A 27519-nucleotide genomic window follows, 5' to 3' on the forward strand; every position below is an offset into this window, starting at 1 on the left:
CTAATGATAAATTAGACTTTTAAAATGATAAACTTGGATTAGCTAACACAACGTGCCATTGGAACACAGGAGTGATGCTTGCTGATAATGGGCCTCTGTACGCCTATGAAGATATTCCATAAAAAAATCTGCTGTTTCCAGCTACAATAGTCATTTACAACATGAACAATGTCTACACTGTATTTCTGATCAATTTGGTGTTATTTAATGGACAAAAAAAAGTGCTTTCTAAGTGACCCCAAACTTTTGAATGGTAGTGTATGTATGCACACAATCATATCCACTGCCTTAATTCAATGTTCCATTAGCCACTGCCTTAATTCAATGTTCCATTAGCCACTGCCTTAATTCAATGTTCCATTAGGCACTGCCTTAATTCAATGTTCCATTAACCACTGCCTTAATTCAATGTTCCATTAGCCACTGCCTTAATTCATTGTTCCATTAGCTACTGCCTTAATTCAATGTTCCATTAGCCACTGCCTTAATTCAATGTTCCATTAACCACTGCCTTAATTCAATGTTCCATTAGCTACTGCCTTAATTCAATGTTCCATTGGCCACTGCCTTAATTCAATGTTCCATTAGCGACTGCCTTAATTCAATGTTCCATTAGCTACTGCCTTAATTCAATGTTCCATTAGACACTGCCTTAATTCAATATTCCATTAGCCACTGCCTTAATTCAATTTTCCATTAGGCACTGCCTTAATTCAATGTTCCATTAGCCACTGCCTTAATTCAATGTTCCATTAGCCACTGCCTTAATTCAATGTTCCATTAGCCACTGCCTTAATTCAATGTTCCATTAGCCACTGCCCTAATTCAATGTTCCATTAGCCACTGCCCTAATTCAATGTTCCATTAGCCACTGCCTTAATTCAATGTTCCATTAGCCACTGCCTTAATTCAATGTTCCATTAGCCACTGCCTTAATTCAATGTTCCATTAGCCACTGCCCTAATTCAATGTTCCATTAGCCACTGCCCTAATTCAATGTTCCATTAGCCACTGCCTTAATTCAATGTTCCATTAGCTACTACCTTAATTCAATGTTCCATTAGCCACTGCCCTAATTCAATGTTCCATTAGCCACTGCCTTAATTCAATATTCCATTAGCCACTGCCTTAATTCAATGTTCCATTAGCCACTGCCCTAATTCAATGTTCCATTAGCCACTGCCTTAATTCAATGTTCCATTAACCACTGCCTTAATTCAATGTTCCATTAGCCACTGCCTTAATTCAATGTTCCATTAGCTACTGCCTTAATTCAATGTTCCATTAGCCACTGCCCTAATTCAATGTTCCATTAGCCACTGCCTTAATTCAATGTTCCATTAGCCACTGCCCTAATGCAATGTTCCATTAGCCACTGCCCTAATTCAATGTTCCATTAGCCACTGCCTTAATTCAATGTTCCATTAGCTACTGCCTTAATTCAATGTTCCATTAGCCACTGCCTTAATTCAATGTTCCATTAGCCACTGCCCTAATTCAATGTTCCATTAGCCACTGCCTTAATTCAATGTTCCATTCCTTTTCTAAATAATACACATCAGTACAGAAATATAAGTTGTTTTATTGTATACAGGAGGTGCTGAATATTATTAATCTAAATTTACTTCATGGAACTGTGTAGGAATGGCTGCTTGGGCAAGGTTGTGAATATTCACCACATTTAAATTAATTAGGCCTGATTACCTGCGTGAGCTGACTGCATCGTCTGAAAATATAAAATCAACAGAATTGTAACAATTTACAGTCAAATAGCACAATGATCAGTATGCCCTTAGAGAAATAAATTACATTTGGGCAGTGGTGGAGTTGTAATGAGGTTGCAGGGCAATCGCAGGCACTGACGTTAACTGACAATGACTGGTTGAATGAAAACTGAATGACTGGTTCAGTGCTATTTCAAAATATGGCATGATGAACATAACATTTGTCAAACACATTTTCTAATAACTGAAAGAAAATGGGACTGAAGCCTCAAATGAAACTGGTGAGGAAATGAAAATAGAGTGTCACACTTCAATTACTGATTGGCAAAACATTTCTCAAACATTCCTAAATGTTAAATTACATATATCCTTATTTATGTCTCGGTAGTAAATTCTACTTGGATTGTTCCTAAAGTACTTGTTTGTTGGCAATGGCATATGAGGTGGCATAAATGTTGAAGCATCAACATAGACATAATATGTATGGATTAAAGCAAAATTGAAATCGAATGCTGTCTGCATTCAAACCATGTTATTGGTTAAACATTAAAATGCTGGATGTTACTTAAAAGTGCTGAGTCTGAATGTAGATAAAAAATCATATTTTCTTTTTGCAAGCAAGGATAAACGCTTCCATTTCTCTTGAGATATATTTGAATCATACAATGTGAGCTGGCAATACATTAAACTCATGAATTGGTTAAAAGAAGGCATTGTGATTTCTGAAAGAGTCTGACTCCATGTTAACAACCTCAGTAAGACAGTCTAAACAATCAGGGAAAGATAATTGTGATAGGATTCTGTTTGTGCAGACAATGAAGCCTACTACCGCATAGTCAAACTGGAGCCATCTGTGAATTGTTACATGCATGACAAAATTAGGGACAACATGATCGTATGCAGTTTATGCACTTAACAGAGAATACTATAATGAGTATATTGCCACTTAAAGATGTGCATTAATCAAACAACAGAAAAATTAACTTGGGGGATTTTATTCTACAGGTGTCAGCATTATGGGGAAGAATATATAGGTCATGATAACACACTATCAGAATACAGAAAGACCGCAGCCCTTATTAAAGAAACATCCATCTGAAATTCCACTGACGTTGTGCTGGCTGTTTCTTCATTTCTGGGGGTGAAAAAGCCCAAATTCTTGAATACAAGTGATGGCGTGCTGGATGCCAATGACCATTGACCTGTATATCATTACACCGACACAATTTTTTTCCCCCGAACTACTCAATATCTTGATTTTTTATATTTTCCGGCTTCGCCACCATTGAGAATAGGGGAGAAGTGTTGCTGAGTAGGGTCCCTCAGAAAGTAACAGCTGGCCCTGGTCTATCATGGCTCTTCATCAGCCTGCCAGACCAGGGGCTTTTGGCATTACCCAGGTCACCTCAACTGAATTATTGAGGTCGTCAAGTGGCTCCATCGACGAGCAGAGCTGACATCCAACATCCCACTGGGCTGTCTGAGGGACACAAAAGAGCCTGACCTGAGGCACTTGGCAGCTCCTTTTCAGAGGAAGCTTGCGAGGGCCAATATTGCATTGTATGGCAAACACTGTCCAGACCTTAGAAAGAGAGGGTTCAAAAGCAACATTTAGGGTGATCAAAGAGATCGTTCAGAGATTTTCAAGCTTTGTACTCTAGTTCCACATCTAGAGTGGGTTGTTTTGTTCACACATTTTTTATTGAAATTCTGTAGCACTAAACGGCACATGGATATCACGAGAACTAAAGCATCTTTCCAAGTTCTCACTGTGTTTAAACTGTATTTTTGGTGCGTACTGCATGATACAGTGTGATCGAAGGCCGTCATTTATGGATCTGTGACAAAGAAGGGTTCGAGTTACACAGGCAACAAGATGAGAATTTGGGTAGATCAATGTTACCACAGACCAGTCTCCCTACTAAGCGTTGATCGAAAGATACCTGAGGTTCTTTGTTACGATGCCAGCCCCGCTCCTGATCAATCTTATTACTACGGTCCTCTTGCTAAAAGCTGACATATGCTTGCAAGTGAGGGATATGAATGTAAATCTGTTGGTTCCAGAGACAGGCTCCAGTGAGTCGGGAATGGCCCCTGGCGCCTGGTCAGCAGGATGCCACCATGTGGCTAATCGCAGGTGGCTTTCGGCCCAGAAATAAAAGGCAGAAACAAACCAAAGTTGCAATGCACGCAGCTTAGTTTTTCAAGCACCTAAGGAACCGCGTATTGGAGAACAATTTATTTTCTTTCATGATTAAACAATAGCTGGTACATTGTCTAAAACATATACAGTCTGAGTTTGATCCTGTGTCGTCTGTGTGCCTTAATACTGTGTTTTCCAGCTGAGCTAAAGCCTAGGCAAGTCTTCAGGTCTCCGAAAATGTTAGTCATCACACAAGCTATCTGACGTCACTTGAAAAGAAACAGATAACAACCAGAAAAACATAATTATGATGCCCCATGCCACATTTTGCCTGCTGGGTTTGGCTAGTGAAAAACAAGTACCCCCCATAACTATACTGAGCAGGAGTTGCTGGAAACCAATGTACAAAGGTGTGTATGGCTCACATCGATGTTACACAACTCCAAAGGAATACATACAGCCAAAGCATCTGAAGTGTCCATATTTCAGTTTGCCAAATAAGTGACTTGGATACTAAGTCCAGATGCTATGTGTTTCAATAGTGGCTATGGTTTAAAATAGCTAAAGTCTTACAGTAGTAGGCGTTAAAACAAATTGCAGGACAGTTTTGGTAGCCAACTGCCCTTAACATGTGTCTCTTCAACAGCATACTGTGTAGTGAAGAACCGTGGTGGCAATACATCACAGGCTGTCATCAAATATCCCTACCATAAGTACATTTCAAGAGCATGCAATCCTCCAAAAAGTATTTGGTTGACTTTCAGAGTACAACCGTCAAGTTTCCGCTGCCACACTGTCAAACTATGTAATATAATAATAAAATAATATATGTCATTAAGCGGATGCTTTTATCCAAAGTGACTTACAGTCATACGTGCATACATTTTATGTATAATTTGTATTGTGCTTATCCAAATTAATTCCAGGGAGATAAATGTATCCATTAGGACTTTTTCAGATGTATCTATGAAGACCATATCATGTGCCACATATATCAGTCTGTTTATTAAAGAACATTTCAAAGAGAAACTGTCATTGTCATTCTGATTGAGATCCAAAAGCTTGCTCACCTACCTTAAAATGTAATAATGCAGTACCGTATAACTTTCGCCCATGGCACTGCTGCAACAAAACATAACTAGTGTCTCTCATTCATTTATTTCAAAAGGTAACCCACACAGTTTGAATAAATGTAAGAAGGACACAATTCCTTTCTTTTGTCTACAGTCATATAAAATCAATAAAATATACTCCATCCATATTGATTTATAAACAATATCGATTGGACCATGTAAGAGCTAGAATATCAATCTGTCTCACAGCCAAAAACTCAAACAGCAGCAAGAGGATTCAGTGAGAATTCTGAAAAAACAGGTGAGATAACAGATCAGCCAAACAGCAGTATAGCAGGCTGTGTGTTAACAGTAGCAGGCTGTGTGTTAACAGTAGCAGGCTGTGTGTTAACAGTAGCAGGCTGTGTGTTAACAGTAGCAGGCTGTGTGTTAACAGTAGCAGGCTGTGCGTTAACAGTAGCAGGCTGTGTGTTAACAGTAGCAGGCTGTGCGTTAACAGTAGCAGGCTGTGCGTTAACAGTAGCAGGCTGTGCGTTAACAGTAGCAGACTGTGCGCTAACAGTAGCTGACTGTGTGCTAACAGTAGCAGGCTGTGCGTTAACAGTAGCAGGCTGTGTGTTAACAGTAGCAGGCTGTGTGTTAACAGTAGCAGGCTGTGTGCTAACAGTAGCAGGCTGTGCGTTAACAGTAGCAGGCTGTGTGCTAACAGTAGCAGGCTGTGCGTTAACAGTAGCAGGCTGTGCGTTAACAGTAGCAGGCTGTGTGCTAACAGTAGCAGGCTGTGTGTTAACAGTAGCAGGCTGTGCGTTAACAGTAGCAGGCTGTGCGCTAACAGTAGCAGGCTGTGCGTTAACAGTAGCAGGCTGTGTGCTAACAGTAGCAGGCTGTGTGTTAACAGTAGCAGGCTGTGCGTTAACAGTAGCAGGCTGTGTGCTAACAGTAGCAGGCTGTGTGTTAACAGTAGAAGATTGAGGCCAGCAATTATGCAAAACAAATTATGCCATAAAAATGATCTGCTGGGACCAGGGATCTGTCCACAGTTTGACAAGCTGCATTAACCTTCACATGTTTACTCTGATGTGTTGAAACATATGCCTCAGCCATCCTATCTGCCATATCTAATGTAACATTTCATATGATCAACTATTGAGCGTCCACAGGAAGAGACAATATAAATGTAATGAGCAAGATAACAGGAGGGAAGGAGATGTCCCACCCAGCACCACCCCTCTGGACAGTCTTCCAAAAAATGTTTATTCCAAAAAATGTTAACACCATCCTAAATGAGGCAACTGACATGTGTGATTGAAATACAAATCTTATTTACATTGTAGGCCTATGGAATAAATTAAATTAAATGAAACTACTTCCAGCCCATCATATTTTGCAACCCACAATATATTTAATGTGCTTTTGTGTGGACAAGTGTCAAAAATAGGCAAAACATTGTTCAGTTGATGTACCATTTGTGTTAAATTGCTCAGTATAAAGCCAGAGACTCCTATATATTCCTTTATAACAATAAAGCTTATCTGAAAGTATGATTGTGAATGTGGTAAAGCAATATATTAGAAGTTGTCTGATTTCATTTAGGTGGACCAAGTCTCAGCGACCGCCTACGCTATCAGCTCCAAAGTGAGAAAAACACTCAAATGAAATCAATTATTCTCCGTCATGACTGGGGGAATCAGGTGAATTATAGGTAGGCTAAGTAATGGCTGTAATAAGGTGTAATGAACTGGGGACTTAATGAACTGCAGTCCCAGCCCCAAGCAACATCTCCTGTGGCATTATTTTTGATGGCTGTTATTAGTTAATATGTCCATAACAGGCATATGGGATGTTGGTAACAATTCCTGTGCATAACCTCTTCATAATGCAATATGAGGCATTTATAATGCCTTATGAATTAGCCTATACATTATGCAATATTATATATACATGCAGTCAGGGGTATTGCCAGGTTACAAATAACAATGTACCAAACATCACATTATCCCAATACAAATATTTCCCTATGCAGAATTGACTTACTGCCGACTGTGAGAGGCAAAGGATAATATGCCCAGCCGTCATTCACTATCATGTATTTACGTATCTAGGCCGAGGGATGTATATATATATATATATATATATATATATATATATATATATATATATATACACACACACTGGACAGAAATATAAACACAACATGTAAAGTATTGGTCCCATGTTTAATGAGCTCAAATAAAAAATCCCAGAAATGTTGCATATGAACAAAAATCTTATTTCGCTCAAATTTGGTGCACAAATGTGTTTACATACCTGTTAGCGAGAACTTCCCCTTTGCCAAGAGGATCCATCCACCTGACAGGTGTGGCATATCAAGAAGCTGATTAAACAGCATGATCATTACACAGATGCACCTTGTGCTAGGGAAAATAAAAGGCCAATCTAAAATGTGCAGTTTTGTCACACAATACAATGCCACAGATGTTTCAAGTTGAGTGAGCATGAAATTGGCATGCTGACTGCAGTAATGTTTACCAGAGCTGTTGCCAGGGAATTGAATGTTCGTTTCTCTACCATAAGCCACGTTTGGGATGCTCTGGATCAACGTGTACAACAACGTGCTCCAATTATATAATGCTGGTGTTTTGTCCGTGTATACACTTGTTAGCAGGGGAAATGCGCAGCGAGTCCATCAGCCTCCACTGGGCTGAGTGCGCTCCACTCTTCTATATGGGTGCTTCTGATATCCTTGCAAACCGTCCCTTGTGTGTCACATGCCACCGCTCATGTGACACACAAGGGACAGTTTGACGGTACATCCAACCAGCTTCACAACCGCATATCACGTGTAACCACGCCAGTCCAGGACCTCCACATCTGGCTTCTTCACCTGCGGGATCATCTGAGACCAGCCACTCAGATAGCTGATGAAACTGTTGGTTTGCACAACCAAAGAATTTCTGAACAAACTGTCAGAAACCGTCTCAGAGAAGCGCATCTGCTTGCTCACCAGGGACTTTACCTGACTGCAGCTTGGCGGCGTAACCGACTTCAGTGTGCAAATGCTCGCCTTCGATGGCCACTGCCATGCTGGAGAACTGTTTTCTTCATTGCTGAATCCCAGTTTCAACTTTACCGGGCAGATGGCAGACAGCTTGTATGCGTCATGTGGGTGAGCGGTTTGCTGATGTCAACATTATGAACAGAGTGTCACATGGTGGCGGTGGGATTATGGTATGGGCAGGCATAAGCTACGGACAACAAACACAATAGCATTTTATCAATGGCAATTTGAATGCACAGAAATACCGTGACGAGATCCTGAGGCCCATTGTCGTGCCATTCATCCGCCGCCATCACCTCATGTTTCAACATGATAATGTATGGCCCCACGTCGCAAGGATCTGTACACAATTCCTAGAAGCTGAAAATGTCCCAGTTCTTCCATGGCCTGCATACTCACCAGACATGTCACCCATTGAGCATGTTTGGTATGCTCTGGATCAACGTGTACAACAGGGTGCTCCAGTTCCCTCAAATATCCAGCAACTTTGTACAGCTATTGAAGGAGTGGGACAACATTCCACAGGCCACAATCAACATCCTGATCAACTCTATACAAAGAAGATGTGTCGCACTGCATGAGGCAAATGGTGGTCACACCAGATATTGACTGGTTTTCTGATCCACGCCCCTACTTTTTTTGTAAATTTATTTGTGTTCCCAGTCATGTGAAATCCACAGATTAAGGCCTAATGAATTTATTTCAATTGACTGATTTCCTTATATGAAATGTAACTCATAAAAATCTTTGAAATTGTTGCATGTTGCGTTTATGTTGAACTTACTGTGGAGAGGTAGAGTAGTAGAATACACAAGGTGCAATTTAGAAATTAGGCTGGGGCGGTATACCGTATATACCGTATACCGAGGTGTTTGGAAAAAGCCATGGGATGGTTTTTCAATACTGTCAATACCGTTGAAACTATAATTAGTGCAATATGTTAGGAGATAAATAAGATTGCATTCTTCATGTCACCTGTCACATCATTTTTCATTATGAAGCTTAGTGGTAGTCACCAGTCAGGTGGTGTTTGTTTACAAGCACACAACGATGGGAGCCTTGTGTGTTACTGACTGTTGTGCAGCACGCGCCAGGTGATCCAGTTACAGTATAGAATTCTCAACTAAATGTTTGCCGGCTAGATATCTTCTAACTATTAAGTTAACTTTTTAAAAGGTGCTAAATGCTGCAGTTGTGCATTTAACTTGCTAATTTAATAGCTAGGTAGCTATCGCACTCAAATATCATGTTAACATGGCATAAGTCATGGCAAAATATGTTGAATTGCAGGAAATTACCTGTAAAACTGCAAACAAAATCTCTGCCCCATGGCAAAATGAATATAATTTCATGAAAATGGTCATAAAATGTCACAATTGTCTCTATGCCCCCATGGCAAAATGTGTAAAATGTTTCTCTTTGCATGATCAAGAGGTGGGGGGGGGGGGCATTCAAATCTCACTTAGGGCCCCCAAAAGGCTAGGACCGGCCCTGGCTACTGGTATTTTGTATTTAGTTAAGAAGTAAGTAGTTTAACTGCACAAATAGATTGATTGCACAAATCAGTTGCATGTGTGGTTATGGATGTGGGTATGCAGACCCGCGAGCCACAGCGGCCACTAATGATGAGTTCAGATTTTTTGTGGCCCCCACCCCGTCAAAGTTGTCCATCCCTGATCTAGACAGACAGTAGGACCCATGAACATATAAACTCAAGAATGAACAAACTATCCAGGGGACATAGAACAGTCGTTTTACTTCGACCTATAGGAATCATGATGGATAGGCTAATAATAACCCAATACCGATTTACTGAATTGTGGAGCTGCTTGTCTGAACTAGAGTAATGCTTTACTGGACGCCAATTGTATGCCACACTGCTAAAGCAAGTACTTGAATGGACTTTTCCTTTTTTTTATCTATGCCTTATGCGATCAAGTATATATAAAAAACCCATCTGTTCTGAAGAAAGAGTAGGCCTAATTTACTGCCATAGAACACCACATCTGACGTTATTTAGGCTATTATTTCTCAATGTTTGTGGATAAAATCATCAATTTGAATAATGAAAATAGTAGAATATCAGTGAAAATTAAACATGTATGTGTCAGCACCAAAGGTAATAGTTTTTGCCCTTCCTTACCTGGTGGAACTAACTGAACAGTCCCGTTGTCCGGAACCGCAGAACAACTTCCACAAGAGACATCCAAACTTGCGCACCGCGTTGTCCGTCGGTGATGATGGTGAGTGAAATTTCACGCACTCACACCCTCAATATCCTTGAAAATAAAATGTGTGCCAAGCAGTCTTCGTTGTTGCAAATTCCTTAATAACAGACCATGAGACAACGATGTCATGCAGTTTGAAGGTGTGCGGTGCTGAATGTTAAGATTTCAGTACGTGTCAAGAACACGTACTGCCAAGATTTTTTACAATTATCTTAGTCCGCTCAGGGGTAAGCTATCAATTCCCTTGCCTGCAGCAATTCAGACTGCCTCTTTTTGGTCGTCATGTAAATGCGGACGTCTTATTAATATTGAGGCTTTTTAGTAGTGCAGACGACGCTCTCCAATTACATAATGCTGGTGTTTTGTCCTGTATACACTTGTTAGCAGGGGAAATGCGCAGCGAGTCCATCAGCCTCCACTGGGCTGAGTGCGCTCCACTCTTCTATATGGGTGCTTCTGATATCCTTGCAAACCGTCCCTTGTGTGTCACATGCCACCGCTCATGACAAATTGCATAAAGCATTTGAGTAATGGGAGAAGCCTAAGATAGGTATTAATTTACATCTCAATTTATTTTTGTAACAAGTGAAAACGGTAGGCTACCATCACTTCAAAATGAAATGATAGGTAGCCTATACATGTCCAGTACAAATTATTCATTTATGGATGGAGTTATTACTCATCACACTAGTCACAGCTCTAAATATATAGGCCAGCCTACTTAGAATAACTGTGTGTGTGTGTGTGTGTGTGTGTGTGTGTGTGTGTGTGTGTGTGTGTGTGTGTGTGTGTGTGTGTGTGTGAAAAGTGTATAAACTTTCTAGATCTTTGAGATTACAACCCATCGCCTTCCTCTTTACTCATGTAACATTTGGCTTATCGCTTTGAATTTACTTGAATCAGAAAGATTAATAAACAACTTTTTAACTCAATCTGATGGTATTCAAATGTTAGCATTTAAAGGATCAACGGGGGGGAAAGGAGTTTCATTAATTACAAAAGCATTGACTAATCCCACCTAAAATCTCTTGAGGCAAGGGCTCTGCCAGGTTCTAAGAGAAGAGGGGTCCGGCGATACCTTGGCACATCAGAAACGTAAACTTTAGCTGTGGCAGGTCCAGTGCACAGTAGGGGGACTAACAATGCTACTCTGACTGGGCAGTTTTTTTAATCCCCCTTCCTGAATTTCCCCCACGTTCGACCACATGCAGCAATGAAGTTATCACAGAAAACAGCTTCTCTCTACCCAACGAGGCCAACCTCGGGTTCGCCATTATCATCCCGACACATCGAAACGTCGCCTTGATCAAATGGCATTATCTGCATGAATGGCAAGTGCCCAGAAATCTATCTAAAACTGCCTTTGAATATTTGCTCAAGGGCATGCCAGAGTAAAAAAGAAATAGGAGATACATTTTTGTAAAAAACAAATGTCCCCTACCTCACAGGCTCCAACGCACAAATATGTCTCTTCTGCAGTATGTTCCAAGTTTACTTTTAAAAAGAACGTGTTGGATAGTACAACAGTTGAACAAAAAGATGAAGGAACTCAAAGTTTTGTCATTGAGGTGAAGAGCTAAAAGAGCAAACTGTCAACTCTGAAAGTCAGTCCTTGAAGAGACAAAAACTCCCTTTTTATCACTAACACTTTTGCTATTGTCTGACCCTGGTGTGGCAATCCAAACCACTTCAGTGATATGATAGTACCCACTATTTTTCACTCAGACACAGCTTTACCTGGTATCCGCATTGCATATAGCACTCGAACATATAATTTGTTTTTACAGTTATTTTCCGCAAAAGGCAAGTTTCAGTTTCACCTCCATGCTCCATTCAGATCACAGCTACAGTAAATAAAACTTCTCACCTTCTCTCATTTCAGTGTTATATGTTCTAATGCATTTTCAGAGCCTTGTAAACTAAGAACTACTGGAAGGATTGGATTTCTCTACCACACACAAAAGCACTAACATGTCTATACAGTCTACTATGCCCTCTATTGGAGATAATAACATTCTTATCAACATACAGTACATATAGACTACACAGTGTCGTGATACTGACAGACAAACATGACATATCATCAGATAAAATGAGAATATTTTAATCATAATGCATGATTTATTATTGTAGCTTGCCCAGCATTGAACCAATGAAATAGTCCCAAAAATGCCAACTCTGCCCTCTGTGTACAACATTTGGAAATAATACCATCTTACTTTCCTCTGCTGTGGTTACTTCTGCAGCTGCCCCAGCATTCATATGCATGTACAATAAGAACTAGAAACTTCAGCGCTGAAGCCTAGGAGCATAGCATACATACATTAAGGAATAAAGGGCATCAACTCTCCAAGGCTCCATGTGGGTTACAGATGCACTGACTCACCAGAGGAAACATATGGGTCAAGCCATAAGGACAGTGATGCTACTTGACTCATTCCGTTTCCAGCCTCTATGTGGGAATCTGCCACTGTGGAATCAGACACCTTGAGGCTATCAGTATGTTCAGAATAATGGCCTGTTTTGTCAGTACATGAATAGGTACATAACATTAAAGAGTTTCAATGGCTGTTAAGCTCTACTGTATGTACAGTGTGTTAGCCACATAGTGTAGAGGATGTAGCCTTTTGTTGATACAGTATTGTTCTCAACAACTAAATGGAGCTGTATAAAAGGATTGGACAGAACCTCTCCTTTCATGTGGAAATGAATCCCTTCAAAAGGGACAACAAAGCTTTCACCTTTGGTTATACGGAAGGGATTCGAATGTTGCCTGAGGTAAAAGCCCCACAATGTTACGTCACTGATATTAAATGTATTGCGCCACTGTTAGAACCTACAATAGTTTGAAAGATGTTGGGGATTTAACCATTTGAGTCAGACTTGCCAAAAAATGAACTATTCCCAGACTTGCCAAAGGAATAGTTCATGATTTCACTTTGCAGATAAATAAGCAATTACATAGTTAATTGGGGAGGTGGAAAGGAAATAAAATATGAAACAAATGCAATAGGTATATTCTAAATTGAAAAGTCTAGGTAAAATCACCACAAAGACTACCTGACTTCAGAAAGAAGTTACTTTTAGCTGCTTGAAATTTTCTTTTATTTTACCTTTATTTAACTAGGAAAGTCAGTTAAGAACAACTTCTTACTTACAATGACGGCCTAGGAACAGTGGGTTAACTGCCTTGTTCAGGGGCAGAACAACAGCTTGGGGATTCGATCCAGCAACCTTTCGGTTACTGACCCAACACTCTAACCACTAGGATACCTGCCGCCCCAAATGATCGATGGCTTGTAAGCTTGCCTTTGACTGTCACATTTGCATGGACCAGTCACTGACCATTCTCCCATAAAGGATGTACAATCAAAGTTACTTAGGAGGAGAAATGTTTTAGACTGCGACATCATCATCAATCATGGTAGTATCATTTAAGTACAGTAAATGTGACTTTAAATGGCTCATTGTTGCACAAAATAAGACTTTGAAAGAAGTGTCAATTGAAAGAAATGGCACAGCTTCATGTAGCTTACAATACAATCGCTGTGTTTGAAACATGGGTGACTAGCGAGTTTTGACATTAACTCAGCTGGAAAGATTATTGAAAATCATTTTGAATGTTTACATGTTTTTTTTAAAGAAAAACCATTGATTTATGACAAATGCATGGAGTGTGCATAACAGTAAATTGAAAAAGATAAGAGTCCACATCACAACCTAATGTAGCTGTACTTTTTTCTCAAGATAATGCAAAGTAGTTGGAATGCAGCATTTACAAAAAAAACATTATTCCGCCAATTACAGTGATTCAGTAATAAACCTTTGTTCTACCAAGAAATGGAACTAGTTTTTTACACATGCATGAGATACGGTACTGTGTGCTGAAAGTGCAGGGGCAACAAAACAGAGACCCGTATATCATTGCCTGAATGAACCGTACTGCAATTTTCTGAACTGTACTCCTCCTACCCCCATTTAATGAAGAGATATGTTCTCCATTATCCCATATTCCTGCAGCAGCGATTAGAAACTCTCCAGAGAGAATCTATCACACAGCATTCACTGAGTCTGGACCTTTGCAAATCTTCATATCCCATGCAATTTTCATAAATTGAAGTCTAATGAGCACGCTTGACATAACTGTGATTTATTGTCTCACAGGCTTACCAAATTGACCATAGTGTGGTGCAAATTATAGATGCCATAGCGTGGTGCAAATGAATCATATTACAATGTATTTGCAACATGGGAATTCGATACAATGACGGCCTAAATGTCTTGATCATTTTGTTGTCTGTGTATTAAGATAAAACACAAATATATGCACACACAGGGTGAACAAGCTCCCTTATAGGCAGACAAACATTGTAAAGGCTAAATATGTTTTGTGCAGATTTGCATACACATAAAAGGGTCACATATGGAAATAGCTTGAAAATTGTCTTATAAAATCATATTGAAGCAATTGTACTCATGGTACGTGTCCCAAGGGCATGATCGAGGCACTTCCCTTGGCCAATTGCCATGCAGACCAGTCAATTGACCAATTAGCATTTACCCAGTCCACTCCATTGTTGAGCAGTGGATGGATGACGTACACCAGAGCTAAAGAGCCCCACTGCTGTAAGGGCACGGCCAGCATCGTCAACATGCTGTACACTCATGACATGATACCATTTTAGTCCGGGGCCACAGTGGCACTGAGCACAAATAAATTGAGACGGATGATCAGTCGATGACTATTTCCATAATCGTTATACCTTCTGTAATTCATCAAGGTAATGATACCCGCGTCCCTAATGACACATTTATTCCATTTTGAGCTGAGCAGAGGGCACACTAAAGGATTCATTACACACAGAGTGATTTCTGCTTCTGCCTTTGAGTGGAGGAGCAATCTGTTATTCTCCCCAAAAATAACAATAAGGAAGGGAAAATGCAATCTAAATCCACTCATACAACTTCCTCTCTCTCTACTGACAGACAGGCAAACAGGAGGCCATTACAGTAGGGCACAGTTACCATGCTGAAGCTGGAAGAGAGGAGGAGAATCAAATATTTCTGCCGAAAGAAAACTTAGCTATTTTGCTAATTTTGCTTTAGTCTGCTCTATGTAAAGCTAACATGAAGGTTTTATCATCCTGATTCAAATCATTAAAATGGAAGAGAATGGATTCTTATCAAATGTTGTTATAAACACAGAATTGAATATTATAACTAAACAGAAGTATCTAAAGTCGCAATATTTCAAGCCGAATTATCTTGTTGTTTTCAATTTCACACTTCATGCATGACTAAGAATTGAAACAAGTTTGTAAGAGTATCAAAACCATCATACCATATTCAGTGTGTTGTGTCTACTTCTTACTTGTGGGAAAGCAGCCCCTTTGCTTCATGACACCATATACGGACACATTTTATACTTTATTGGGGTTACTGCTTGAATATTAGCACCCATATGAAGGTTTTGGGGACAATTGTGGATGGTTATTAGGAACTTCCATAACAGTCCTATACATTCATAACCTTTGGTAAAACACGCTACAGGCAGAACACAAAAACATCCACAATGACAATTGCACATTTTGAGTACAACTATTCCCACAGGGGTCATTTACCAGACTTGTTTTTACCAAAAAGGGAACTCACAATTAAAAGCTTGGTTTTAACCCCCAAAGTGTAATATGTCAAAGTTTGAGAAAAACATGTTCATTCTATTTAATTATTATATCAATACTGCATTATGGAAGATAAGCTATTGAAATAATGTTTGGCCAGGCTTATACAGATATTCTTAACATACTGTACTCAAATTTCAACAGTGAACAGCCATTTTGCCTCACTATTTACAAACTCTAACTATGGACGTGGGGTTTCTGCCATTTACAAACACAATTTACTGTATATAAGATTTATATCAGTTTAGCACCCATCAGATCTCAGCGATCTTTTCTCTCTCATTCTTTGTCTTTTTCATTCCTAGGCTCCCCCAGACAGAACATCCTCTGGGATGTTGAGGCCATGTCTTGCTACAACATGACTGCATGATCATTTAGATTCAATCAAGTAATGGTCATTATAGTGTCAGATGAAACCACATAGAATCAATGCTGTAACTCAATAAAACTGCAGTGGATGATGCATCACATTCACATGCTAGGACGCACGCACACACCCACACATACACATTTTCAAAGCTTGAGGTCTTTGACCTTTTCAAGGTGCAGAACGTATGACAGTCCCATGACCTCCTTCCCCATCCTCATCAAGCCATCATGTCCACTATATCATCATGTCCACTATGTCATCATGTCCACTATGTCATCAAGCCATCATGTCCACTATGTCATCATGTCATCATGTCCACTATGTCATCAAGACATCATGTCCTTATGTCATCATGTCCACTATGTCATCATGTCATCAAGCCATCATGTCCACTATGTCATCATGTCCACTATGTCATCAAGCCATCATGTCCACTGTCATCCTGTCCACTATGTCATCAAGCCATCATGTCCACTATGTCAACAAGCCATCATGTCCTTATGTCATCAAGCCATCATGTCCACTATGTCATCCTGTCCACTATGTTATCAAGCCATCATGTCCACTATGTCATCAAGCCATCACGTCCAATATATGCTGTCATCTAAATGAAACAGGGTGACCACTAGATCTACAAATAGAAGAAAAACAATGACAATTGAAACCATCAAGGGACTTCAGTGCTATAGCATTGAATATCCCTATGTCAACAGATAACTATGTGAGTCTCTGCGGCTTTGTCATCCAGTAAGAATTCACCCAGACACAATTAAATAAATGCACACAAGTAAACATCTCAGATGTTTTGTAAGTAATATGAAACTTTTATTAGCAATGCTTCCTTGCACAAAAACCTAACCTGGGGCGGCTGGGTAGCCTAGTAGTTAGAGCGTTAGACTAGTAACTGAAAGGTTGCAAGGTTGAATCCTCGAGCTGAAAAGATTAAAATATGTAATTCTGCCTCTGAACAAAGCAGTTAACCCACTGTTCCAAGGCCATCATTGAAAATAAGTTGTTCTTAACTGACTTGCCTAGTTAAATAAAAATTCAATTTAAAAATACATTTAAAAAAACTCCACTAGCAATGTAATGAATGGTGTGTTCATACCAGCTGTTGATTGATATGTGGTATTGACCAGCCTCCAGATCAAAAGTCAAGTTGTCAATCACTGTAACAGCTGTAATCTACAGCATGTCCATCTGTTGAGCCATGTAGAATGACAGACTGGCATCATAGAATGGGTAACCATCTTATACAGTAATAACTAGGATAATCAACACTTGTTTTGACAACTGTCAATATGGCCAGCCAGTGGAAGCATAAAGTGAAACCTAGGGCTCTATTTCGGGCTGGCGTTAAGGCGGTGCTAGTGTCAAACGTACGTTCGTTTGCAATTTCGTCATCTAAAAACTGGTGCACTGGCATTTTCCAGCCCTAACGCCAGGTTCGGAGGGGTTGGAAATATTTTAGGCGTGTCCTTAAAAACAAAGTGCTAATTTCAGGAATATTTAAGACCAACCAAAAGCTGGTAATCAGTTATGGAATGAATTCTGACAGCGGAAACACAGCCTATCCTGCCGTGATGCACACTGCCCATATGCACATGGAACAAGAGTAGACTTATGTGCTTTTGGTGCCTGTATACTTTGTATTTAAAAACATTAAAAACTAATGTTTTTTCCCATTTCATTTGATTTGGTTAAAAACCAAGCATAGCTTCCCCTCCTCTCAATGTATGCTTCTTTTTTTTTGTGCTGCCCAATGCAAACGCGAAGTAGTGAAGACTGTCGGTAAAGGGTTTGGCTCCTGAGACCACTTGGAAATAAATCTTAACCACCAAAGCTTTATTAAAAAAAAAAGTTTGAAAGGAGTAAAACAGTGACCAGACATTCCCTTATTGTCCATGCATTGTAGGCAGGCCTACATTATTTTAGCCATGCAGTTCACATTTTGGATGTGCGTAAAACCCTCCATAGTCTGCGTTGTTTTAATATTATATGCCCACTGGGAGAAATCATGATGCCTGTAAGTGTGACATAGCCTATTTAAAACAAGTTGTTGTTTCATTTTGATTAGAATTTGATTAGAATTATTCATTCTCTTTTTAGGCCTTATCAGTAATGAATTTCATCTTGCTTATTGACAATGTTTGGCATCTCCATGCTCAGCCATAATGTAATTTACAGTAGGCATGGCCCCTAAATAAGTGTGATTACTATTGAAGCCATTCAATTACTTAGGAAAATGTGGACTGTAAATGGGTTTCAGTTAACGTATTTAGCAAAGATAGGTTTACATTTGATTTAGTTTCTGTAAGCCATTTAACAAACTATAAAGGACTAACATTGGAATTGGAGTTGATTCCAAGGCAGTACACAACTTGAATCAACCACATATTTTGCCATGGAGCACATTCTGATTGGCCAGTGAGGGGCCAACACACCCCACAACTTATTTATTCATCAAAACCCAGCCCTTTCCTGCCAATACTAGCAAATGCGGCGATAATTGTAATAGCAAAAAAAGCAAAAATATCTGACACACCCCTGAACCTATAACGCCACCGCCTGCGCTTAGATTTAACATAGCGTTCAATTTGATAAAATAGAGCCCTTAGTAAGTTAAGTTTGCATTTAAGAAAATAATGACCTCCATAGATTTTCAAGATGAGAGGAGCCTCACATGGCTACTTGGTAGTGCTCTACAGAGGGCAGGAGCAGCAGGGAGTTTATATAATTGACTTGAAATTGGTCTCCTATGGCAATGAAACTTTGTTCCTAGCGATAACTGATTGGAGGAGTGAGTCATGTTTTCCTTTTTGAAAAAGACCTATCTAGTAGGTTTATTACCATTAAATCAGCATATTAGGGCATAATGCAGGGTTTAGGAAGATAACGAGATATGTTTTCTAATGCATAGATCTTTTTTTGCTTTGACATTTGCTGTGTGATACAGGCTACAGTAATATGTCTGTATGTTTTTTATTGAGTCCCTCGCCCCGTGATTTGAGGCTATATTCTACAACAGATTTATGGGGAACTTAAAACTATTCATAAAGTACAATTACTTGATTCTGTGGTTAAAATATTGATTACATTCACCATTAAGTGACACAAATGTAACATTAGATGTTTAAATGCCCTGCTAGAAGGATTAAGATCATACACAGTAATATTAATATAACATAGCATGCCTAAAGCTATCACAATGGACCAAGTACATCCACTGGATGACATGATCGGATGCTAAATTATAATCAATATCTCACGCACTCCTTTTTCATCAATATGTTGAGGACAAGCTGTGAGAACACATCCGGGGTCCATGCATTGCTCCCAAGATAGAAGATCATTTTGAGAACCAGTTCTGGGAGACATCCAAATTGAGAACCCACAATCCCTTCTTCTACTCCATCAGCTAAGCCTAAAAGAGGTGACCACATTAGGATCCTCTACATTTTTGCTGCGGAAGCCAATGGCATATTTTTTATTTACTAGGGCCTAAAACATTTTAAATGAGGCATAACCAAATCTAATGGTAATCAATCTGGGGTACTACTAATGATAATGATAATAGGCTATCCATATTAGAATTTGTTTTACCACTATTTCAATTTTTGATCCCTTTGATCCTACAGAGGGGTACTTCCACAAAATCATGACTATTATTATGATGTTTCTTCCTGCAGCATTAAGCTAAATTATGTATATTTAATTGAGTGGACTGGACCCTAAAAACGATTTCAGTAAGGCTATGTCTGTCTTCAAGGCATTATAAATGTGCTTAAAGTAAGTGTTACCTTTTTTTTCTCATTCCAATGTAGTAATGTTGACTTGAAGTTTGACCCAGTCTTTTCCTTCCTCAGCTCTGAGGATGTGAGGAGTGTTGAGGGGAACGGTAAAGCAGTCTGTCCGTGGAGTGAATGACGTTACTCATGATAAATTCATAGGAGTGAGAGGGCTGAGTGACTCTCCTGCAGTGGGTTAATTTGTCAAGAGGCCTTCTGAAGCTATGAGCCGTGGCAGTGTGACAAAGCAGAATGTCATCCATTTCATCCACTCTGTAAGGGAGAAATAGACCATGAAATGGCTGACTGTTTTTGGATGGCCTTATACATAGCGCAGCATATGATATGCTTACCAAATCATCATGTCCCTTTAGAGTAGAAGGAACCATGGTCTCCTCTTTTTCATTGATTTATTCCTCAGTTGAATTCCCCTTTGACTACCAGTTGATTGATGATGAGCCTTGGTCTCGTTTGAAGTATCTCTGTGTGTGTGTGCACATGCATTTATGTATGTTTAAGTGTGGATATTGAGAAATGAAAAAAAAAAGAAACAAACACAACTTGTTGGACTAACCTTAACTGTAACACCAGCTTCTCAGATGGGGTGTCTAAATGCACTGCCACAGTCGGCTCGGTAGTCAATGGGAATACAGAGAAGAGCGGTGGAACAGGGTCTCTCCATTAGTCCACATCAAAGGGACTAGGACTCACTCAATCCCTGCCATTCATCTTCCAAGAGTTCAGTGAGGATTCAGAGCAGTGTGCAGGCCAGTGTGTACCCTTTGAGGAAATTAGACAGTGGAATGCTGTGATCAGGTGGAAAACTTCAAATTGAATACAAAATTGAATATAATAACTTTTTGTTGAATAAAGCCATGAATAGTCCGTTTGGATGGGACTCCTGCAATAATTATATGAAGGAAATAAATACAGCAGCTCGTTGTATTCAGACCATTCACTTGCACAATATTTTGGGTACGCGTATTACTCAGGAACTGTGTGACTCAACATGTGTTTATTTCTGTAGAAAATACTATCCAGGCTTTTCATACAGTGTGAATTTGTCCCAAAAAAGGTTAGTGTTACGATGGCATTCAAATGCCAAAGCACACCTCCAGTAGCCTTTCAAGCTTGTAATGGAGTTAGCGTAGATATAATCGTATTATCACATGCTCTGTTCTGGGATTCATTTGGATACATAGTTGTTTTGACATACATCACACGTAGGCTACATAAACTAGGGCCCTGTGTTTTGGACTATCATGTCACATGATCGAGATTTTAACCTTTATTTTAAGCCTTTACCATAAATGAGAATTACACCAAAAATTAAAGCAATTGTCTAAGGATGGTGCTGGACCATTTTCCATAAAAAGAAAAGGGGACATTTTGTTGAACAAGCTTTAAATAAAGGTTTAAATCCAGGTCATGTGACATGATTGTCCAAAACACAGGGCCCTATATAACATATACACATATCTAATTTTGCATGATTCAATTTTGTGTTTGAACGCAACACTTTCCACCCACCCCGAAGCACCACTTCCGCCTACTCAAAACACTGCAGTTGACTGTGATTATCTACTGATTATGTATTTTGCATGCTATCCGTGAAGCAGCTGCAGAGTTTGGGGAAGAGGAGAGGCATTAAGGGCTTGGCGACTGTGGGACCCCCCTGCTGAGATGAGAGGGAAGTGTGAAGACGGGCTAACCAATCCACTGTGCTGGAATAGGACTGCTCAGTCGCTGGGGGGTTCTCTTTCTCTCCCCCCCCTCCCTCACCTGCCCCATGATAATCATGGGATTGGGCTTCATTCGCCCACTTCCTCCGGCACCGCCCCCCAGAGTCCCTCCACCCCCCCTCATATTATTATTCTATCTGCAGACACTAAGGAGATGCACACACCATCCATCACAATGCACAAATTCTCAGCGCACCGATTCAGCATCAGACCTAATTAAAAAACCTTTTCCAACTTGCTTTCTTAGAGATAATTAGACTCATCTCACCAGGACGCCTCACTCACCCAAAGATCCATTTCTTTCTTCAAGGCAGACTCTGAGAGGAGAAAGAGCGGGTCTTTAACCACTTTCCTTCAGGGGACGAGTCAATAATTAAAGATATCTTGAAAAAAGAGACGGTCTGATAAAAATAGACTAATATCTTCAATTCGTGCACTGCAACCCACTGGGCACGGACTGGTTTAATCAACGTTGTTCTTAATGTAATTGAATTGTTCAATGTATTTTTACGTGTAAAATACATGGGATTTGAAAAAAGTCATCAACGTAAACTGTTGTTTTGAGGGTAAAATTTAAACCACAGGATTATGTCATCATGGTGACCACATTTCAACATAGACAAACCTTGTAAAAAATATATTAAATTTGTACCTTTAAACAACGTCAGATTTTCAATATTTTATACACTATCAGAAGAGAAAAAAAAAACAACAGGCTGGGCGGCACCTCCTACTGGAGAATTGATCTATCTACAGCTACCATTTTGTCTCCCATCCAGAGTTTTAACCAGGCCTATACAGCATTTGGGAAGTCATCAACAGAGATTGTTTCAATTCAACCCAGAATTCAACTAAAAAAATACATTAAATCCAGAATTCAACAAAATATGCCGAGGGTTTCAAGCTGTTTTATTTTGATCCAACATTTCATTTGTTAACATCTCGACAAGTTAATAGTCTATTTATTGTATTTCAAAAGTGATATTGAATTGTGTTTGGTTGTCAACGCAACCAAATGTCAAAATGCACTTTAAATAAAATTTGATTCAGTCCTATTCTATAACTTAGATTTTTGGTTGAGATGGAGACGTGAATCCAACATATAAATGTTTTATTTGTAGACAAACTGGAATTAAAGCCAGACTAAGTCAGTAGCACAGATGGAACTATCCAAGCAGAATATAAATCTCCTTCAAATGTTGATGTTTGGTTGCATTGACAACCAAACACAATTCAATATTACTTTTGAAATACAATAAATAGCCAATTAACTTGTGATGCGATAACAAATGATATGTTGGATTGATGATTCCATCTCAACCAAAAATACAAGTTAAAGAATGGGATGAAGCCAGTGGCTCAGATGGAACTATCCAAGCAGTAGATACGTCTCCTGTTGATACACTACATGAACAAAAGTATGTGGACACCTGCTTGTCGAACATCTCATTCCAAATTCATGGGCATTAACTTGGAGTTGGTCAACCCTTTGCTGCTATAACAGCCTCCACTCTTCTGGGAAGGCTTTCCACTAGATGTTGGAACATTGCTGCGGGAAATTGCTTCCATTTAGCAAAAAGAGCATTAGTGAGGTCGGGCACTGATGTTGGGCGAATAGCCCTGACTCGCAGTCAACGTTCCAATTCATCCCAAAGGTGATTGATAGGGTTGAGGTCAGGGCTCTGAGCACGGCCAGTCAAGTTCTTCCACACCGATCTCAACAAACCATTTATGTATGGACCTCGCTTTGTGCACAAGGGCATTGTCATGCTGAAGCAGGAAAGAGCCTTCCTCAAACTGTTTCCACAAAGTTGGAAGCACAGAATCGTCTAGAATGTCATTGTATGCTGTAGAGTTAAGATTTCTCCTCACTGGAACTAAGGGGCCTAGACCGAACCATTAAAAACAGCCCCAGACCATTATTAGTCCTCCACCAAACTTTAAAGATGGCACAATGCATTCGGGCAGGTAACATACTCCTGGCATCCGCCAAACCCATATTCGTCTGTCGGACTGCCAGATGCTGAAGCGTGATTCATCACTCCAAAGAACGCACTTCCACTGATCCAGAGTCCAATGGCGGATGTCACGAGAGTGTTGCAATCGAGGACAGAGGATTTTTACACGCTACGTGCTTCAGCACTCGGTGGTTCTGTGAGCTTGTGTGACCTACCACATCGCGGCTGACCCATTGTTGCGCCTAGATGTTTCCACTTGACAATAACAGGACATACAGTTGACTGGGGCAGATCTAGCAGGGCAGAAAATTGACAAAATGACGGTGCCACGCATCCAATGACAGTGCTACGTTGAAAGTCACTGAGCTATTCAGTAAGGCCATTCTACTGGCAATGTTACACTATGGAGATTGCATGGCTGTGCGCTCAATTTTATACACCTGTCAGCAACGGGTGTGGCTGAAATAGCCGAATCCACCAATTTGAAGAGGTGTCCACATACTTTTGTATATATAGTGTATTTGGTTCCATTGTCAACCAACACAATTCAATATTACTTTAGTAATACAGTAAATAGCCTAAAACCCCCTAGAGTCGCCATCTGCACCCGCATGTCAATCGAATTAACATAATAATACAAAAATCCATCAAATCTGTCTGTTTAAGCTAGAGATATGGTTTTTTTGTATGGGCTGTGTCTCAATCCACCGCATCCGCCTATGGGCTGCGTCTATCTATTCCCAAGTATTTCCATTCATAAACAGAGAAATACTGTGTGTACAAACATTAGAAACACCTTCCTAATGTTGAGTTGCACCGCCTTTTGCCTTCAGAATAGCCTCAATTCATTGGGGCATGGTCTTTACAAGGTGTCAAAAGCATTCCACAGGGATGTTGGCCCTTGTTGACTCCAATGCTTTGCACACTTGTGTCAAGTTGGCTTGATGTCTTTTGGGTGATGGAACATTCTTGATACACACAGGAAACTGTTGAGTGTGAAAACCACAGCAGCGTTGCAGTTCTTGACACACTCAAACTGGTGCGCCTGGAACCTATTACCATACCCTGTTCAAAGGCACTTAAATATTTTGGCTTGCCCATTCACCCTCTGAATGGTACTCTCTCTCTCACTCACTCACTCTCACGTACGCACGCACACACACACACACACACACACACACACCTCTATTTGGGGAGTTTCTCCCATTCTTCTCTGCAGATCCAGTCAAACCTTGTCAGGTTTGATGGAGAGCATTGCTGCACAGCTATTTCCAGGTCTCTCCAGAGATGGTCGATCGGGTTCAAGTCCGGGCTTTGGCTGAGCCACTCAAGGACATTCAAAGACTTGTCCCGAAGCCACTCCTGCGTTGTCTTGGCTGTGTGCTTAGGGTTGTTGTCCTGTTGGAAGGTGAACGTTCACCCCAGTCTGAGGTCCTGAGCGCTCTGGAGCAGGTTTTCACAGTCTACATACAGACTTGAAATCATTGGCCACTTTAATAAATGGAAAACTAGTCACTTTAATAATGCCACTTTAATCATGTTTACATATCTTGCATTACTCATATGTATATACTGTATTCTATGCTATCTATTGTATCTTAGCATATGTGCTCTGAAATTGCTCATCCATATATTTATATATTCTTATTCTATTCCTTTACTTAGATGTGTGTGTATTAGGTACTTCTTGTGGAATTATTAGATATTACTCGTTAGATATTGCTGCACTGTTGGAACTAGAAGCACAAGCATTTCGCTACACTCGCAATAACATCTGCTAACCATGATTGCTAAGTTTGGCCGGGTGGCCAGCTCTATGAAGAGTCTTGGTGGTTCCAAACTTTTTCCATTTAAGAATGATGGAGGGCACTGTATTCTTTGTGACCTTCAATGCTGCAGAATTTTTTTTTGTACCCTTCCCCAGATCTGTGCCACGACACAATCCTGTCTCGGAGCTCTAAGGACAATTCCTTTGACCTCATGGCTTGGTTTTTGCTGTGACATGCACTGTCAACTGTGGGACCTTATATAGACAGCTGTGTGCCTTTCCAAATCATGTCCAATCATTAGAATTTACCAAAGGTGGACTCCAATCAAGTTGTAGGAATATTTCAAGGATGAAACAGGATGCACCGGAGCTCAATAACGAGTCTCATAGCAAAGGGTCTGAATACTTATGTAAATAAGGCATTTCTGTTTTTAATACATTTGCTAAAATTTCAACAAACCTGTTTTCGCTTTGTCATTATGGGGTATAGTGTGTAGATTGCTGAGGATTTTATATTTTTATTTAATCCATTGTAGAATAAGGCTGTAATGTAACAAAACGTGGACAAAGTCAAGAGTCAATCAATACATTTCAAAGACACTGTAGGACAGAAACTTTTTTTATTTGACTATGTTTGCCATATATTAAAATGTTATTCAAAGCGTTTGTATGGGCTAATAGCAGTAAGACCAAATTCAATGTTTCATCCAATATTATTATTATTATTTTATACTCTAAATCAAATAGCTAACTTATCCTTGGAATGACCATCTTATAACATTTCTATGTGTTAACCCCAGTCCCGGGTTCTTAGACCTCATTACGGCTATCTTAATGTAACATTCAACCTTAAAATGAGTAACATATCCACTATAACTATAAATGTCTTCTTATGAAATCATATAAATGCTGCATGTTCAAGATTGCATGCATAGGTCATCATAGGTCTGTGGAGATCTTCACAATTGCTGTAATAATCTGCGCAGAATCTCAAACAGCATTGATCACTTGCACCATGTACTTGTAATGTAATCTCAACTGCAATCCAGGTCATGTGGTTGTGCTATTAGATGAACAGTGATATCACAATCTGTTGTATAAATTAAAAAGAATATCTGACAATGTATTCCCATTTGAACTTTGCTGTGCTTTTAAATGGTTGAAAGCGCAGTGATAGACATTTGGGCGACAACTTAACCAAAAATCAGACATTGTTTTTCCATTGGAATTTGGTTGTGCTTTTAGATGGTTGAAAGCATAGTGATAACACATTGGAAATTCAACTAACTTTTGGCTGTCTTTTTGAGTCTCAACCAAATATTACCCAATTATCCACGTTGAAAGGACGTAGTGTGCCCAGTGGGTAGTAAATTACTTCATTGGGAGGGAGACGGCATGAGATTATCTTTTTTCGAAGAAGAAGAACGTTAGGCTATATTAATGTTTCGGCTTCTGGGGTCAAGCGCTTGAGGCATTGATATTAATTAATTAATTACAGTGCTGTGAGGAGTCCATTTACAGTGCTGTGAGGAGTCCATTTACAATGCCTCCTAGCCAGTAAAACTCAAACTAGTATGAAATGAAGGCTATGAGAGCTATAAGGGGCCAGAGAGCTTGAGGCAGCCTGCTATGAGACAGCTGTGAGGGCTGAATAATTTAAGGGCGCAGACCAGCTCCAAAACACAAGGCCGTGTCCTCCCAGCTGTTTCCCAAGCTGAAGCTGACACTTCAACACTCATCAGACATGTGCAGTTAACAGGGTCCATCTGTTATTGGAATAATGAACATTGTCTTTAAGCATGGGGAAATGAATCATGATTGTGTTAATGTCTGACGATGCTGGTGATGGCCAAGGTGATAGCGATGGTTTTGGTGATGATGATGCTAGTAGTTTTAATGATGATATGAGGATAATGTTAGCAATGGTTTTGATGATGATGATGATGATGATGGTAGTAGTAGTAGTAGTAGTAGTGGTGATTTGAG

The 27519-nt window shown here is 39.8% G+C and overlaps 1 protein-coding gene across 5 annotated transcripts in view; it reads right to left on the bottom strand.

The window, feature by feature from the left end:
- si:dkey-237h12.3 (teneurin-3) overlaps positions 1 to 10685 on the bottom strand; it is a 153530-nt gene extending 142845 nt beyond the window's left edge. For all 5 annotated transcript variants that reach the window (XM_014199206.2, XM_014199203.2, XM_014199201.2 and 2 more), the window contains exon 1: positions 10142 to 10685. The gene's annotated coding sequence lies outside the window, so the exon portion shown is untranslated. The remainder of the gene's footprint in view (positions 1 to 10141) is intronic.
- Positions 10686 to 27519: the final 16834 nt, after the last annotated feature.

Source organism: Salmo salar, chromosome ssa05 (assembly GCF_905237065.1).
Source record: "Salmo salar chromosome ssa05, Ssal_v3.1, whole genome shotgun sequence".
NCBI classification, from domain to species: Eukaryota; Metazoa; Chordata; class Actinopteri; order Salmoniformes; family Salmonidae; genus Salmo; species Salmo salar.